We start from the raw sequence: 3,496 nt of genomic DNA, 5'->3' as shown, positions 1-3,496 counted from the left end.
TGTGTGTATATGTGGGAGGTCACAGCAGTAGAGAGGGTTTGGCAGCACCCAGAGGTCCCACTGGGGGAAAGCAGATAGTCAACACAGCTGAGTCTGTTTTCTTCTGGAGGTCAGGGAAACTGGGTCCAAGAGCTGCCTCAAGTCATATTCTGGCTGAAAAGCAAGGTCCAGAGCTTAGGCAAAAATGTGTCCTGTGTCAAAGGATCAGAAAACAGGCTCTCTAAGGAAAGGTTAAAGCGATTGAGCCCTTTAACATAAAAGTAGAAAAGATTAAGTGGCTACTTAATTACTACCATCAAATCCATGAAGATCTTCTTGCAGATAGTGCTCAGTGGCTTTCCACTTTCTATAGAAGACAGAAGGGGTGGAACGCAATCCACTTAAACAATGGAAAGATCAAGGAGTTTCTTAACCTCAGATTTACACAACATGGAACAGTCTGCAGGGAAAGATTATAGAATTTCCATCCCCAGTGATCTTCGAAGAGAGATAAATAGCTGTCCAGAATGCAGGGGCCATGAACGACTGGAGAAGAGCACAGGCTTTTGGGTGAGGCAGACCTGGGCTGGAATTCTAGCTCTGCACAACCCCGGAAAGATCACTTAACCTCTTCACTCTTAGTTTCCTCATCTTTAAAATGGGCATAATGACAATTGTATCACAGATTTGTGTTGGATTAAATCAAATGACAACTTACATGAATCTCCTTGCCCAGTACCTGGTACCTGGTCAATGCTCAACAAATGTTACATAGAGGAGAGCAGAGCTAGAAACAGGGAAAAGCCCTGGACTTCTCAATTATGTGACCCAATAAATTCCACTTTTTGTCTAAGCCATTGAGTTGGGTTTTATGTTGCCAAATGAATACAAACTGCTATGGGCTGTGTAGGACATACAAAAAAAGAACAAGACCGGAAAGCTTCTAAATTGTAAATGAGATGTTTACAAAAATAATAATAGTACGGGGCAAAGTATTTGTTATATACTGTTTATCTAGGGCTTACTACGTGCTAGGCACTGTGCTAAACCATTTGCATACCTTGTTTTATTTAATCCTTGCAACAGCTATTTTTATGGAACTAGCAGCATTTGACCTTGAGCTTCAGAGATGGGTAGAAATTGGAAGATTTGAGAGGAGAGTAAAGAAGGTAAGTGGAAAAAGGAAAAAACGAGACAGAAAAAAGCAGGACAGTTTCAGAAGTAGCTGCAAGTCCTATTAATCAGGGCCTGGAGGGCACAAGGGATGGTAGTGGGGAATAGGAATGGAAAGGCAGATTGAGATCAACCCATTGGGAATGTGGGGGAATGCGGAATGCCAAGGAAAGGAATTTGTGTTATTAACAATGAGATTTTTTAAGCAAAGAAGTAAGAGACTCCTAAATCTCCTCTCATGTAGCTTAGATTTTTATCTGGGGATAATATTCTTACAATGCAGGAAAGTGAAGATCGTTTCCAAGGTGAGTATAGAAGAGGGGGAAATCATTAATGTATGAGTATTCGCATTTTTCCCCTCTCCCTAACTTTATAGAGAGTGACTCTTCTTTCTGGGTCAACAGTGAGATGCTGTCAATTGTGCAGGGTCCAGGTAATGAGGAAAACACGGCAAAAAGCTAAAACCTGAGAGGGTAAATTGGTCTGTAGAAAGAAGGGTGTATGTGGTGGGCAAGGGAGAAGGACAGAAGCCTGAGTGTTGGAGCTTGAGGGGTTGGAGTTTGAGGAGGAAAGAGGGAGAGACTCTTAGGGAGCCATTGCCATCCAGGTGAAGGAAACAGAGTGACAGGTAAAGAGGGTTTTTAGAATGTGGTGGTGTGTGCCTTCTTGAGAGAAAAAGCAAAGACTTAATGCTTGTCTTATAATTACTTTTTCCCTTGTAGATTGCAGATGCTGGGACTTCTTATCATTAGGAGGAAGAGCTTGAGTTGATACTTATTGAGGAGCATGACCGCCTGACGGTAGTGAAGAGGAGAAGCATTTTGCGTTCTTTGAGTGAAGTCACAGGATGCATCTGCCCAGGGAATGTGCTGGGAACCAGCCTACCTTGAGAAGAGGTGCCAAAAGGAAAAATGAGAATAAAAGGTGTGGGCATGTCAAGACCATGTGATGGGTTTCTCCAAAAGGTAAACATAGAATTGCCATATGATCCAGCAATTCCAGTTCTGGGTATAGACTCCAAAGAATTGAAGGCAGAGACTCAAACACATCCCTGCGCACCAGTGTTCCTAGCAGCATTATTCACTAAAGGCAAAAAGTGGAAACAACTCAAATGTCCATAAATGGAAGAGTGCATAAACAAAATGTGGTTATACATACAGTGGAATATTATCCAGCCTTAACAAAGAAGGAAATTCGGATATATGCTACAACATGGATGGAGCTTAAAAACATTATGCTAAGTGAAATAAACCAGACACAAAAGAAAAATAGTGCATGATTCCACTTATATGAGGTACCTAGAATAGGCGAATTCGTAGAGGCAGAAAGTAGAATAGAGGTTAGCAGGGCCTGGGGGAGGGGAAGATGAAGAGTTATGGTTTGATGGGTAGGGAATTTCTGTTTGGGAACATGAAAAAATTCTGAAAATGGATAGTGGTGATGGTTGTACAATATTGTGAATATACTTAATGCCACTGAGTCGTACACTTAAAAATTGTTGAAATGGTAAATTTTGCGTTATGTATGTTTTACCACAATTTTGTAAAAGCTACATGTGATGGAGGGTTATTGATGCTAGACTAGGGAGTCGGGGTTTGCCTACTATCCCGAGACACAAGTCCTGATGAGAAGGGAGGGCCATCAAAATGTTGTTCCAAGAAGACTGATCAATAGCAATGAAGTAGAGAAGCTTGGACCAATGCCAAGCACCGCCCCAGGGTGTGAACTTCAAACCAGTGAGGATGTGGAAATTCTAAGAGCCAGACAAAGGAAGAATTCAGGGAAACTGTGATTATTGGAGGGAGAGAGAGAGGCATTGGGAGAGCCAGACAATTTTCGTGATTTCAGTTTTTTTGCTCCTTACAAAATATTTGCTACAGTGGTTGATTTCTATTTTTTAACAAGCCAAGTATTTCCTTCCTAATATTGCCTAACTTTACCTTTCCAATTGCTGCCATAAATAGAGCTCATCAACCACAAAGTCTTCAGAAAATCGTCAACCTCAGCCAACAAATAGTACTCAACCCTATGGAAAAAAGTGGGCAGTCATGACTCAGGCAAAGCGACTCTGTTTTTCTGAATGGAAAAAACATTCCACGTTTTGATCTTGACCAAGAACATTACTGAATGCAACTCTGAGGTCTGTAAATAAACTTCTTTTTTTTTTTTTTGGTGCTGCAATGTTTCCTATTACATAACCACATGCTTTGACAAAGAGACAAATGTCAAACTTTCAGCTGACCAACGTGAAAGCCATTTCACAACCTGTTTTTCAGGATCTCCTAAGTTTCACTTTTTAGGTTTCCATAACCCTGCTATTTCAATAGTATTTTTTAATCCCAAT

General features: G+C 41.0%; 1 long non-coding RNA gene across 1 annotated transcript; it reads left to right on the top strand.

Moving 5' to 3' along the window:
• The first annotated feature begins 970 nt into the window (after window positions 1–970).
• Window positions 971–3,286, top strand: LOC139041829 (uncharacterized). The gene is made up of 3 exons (XR_011497811.1): window positions 971–1,148; window positions 1,875–2,117; window positions 3,117–3,286. It is a non-coding gene; the product is annotated as an uncharacterized lncRNA (long non-coding RNA).
• The last annotated feature ends 210 nt before the right edge of the window (window positions 3,287–3,496 follow it).

Source organism: Equus asinus, chromosome 24, assembly GCF_041296235.1.
Source record: "Equus asinus isolate D_3611 breed Donkey chromosome 24, EquAss-T2T_v2, whole genome shotgun sequence".
NCBI lineage: Eukaryota > Metazoa > Chordata > Mammalia > Perissodactyla > Equidae > Equus > Equus asinus.
Note: the sequence above shows the minus strand (reverse complement) of the source record. Positions and strands in the feature narration are given on the sequence as shown.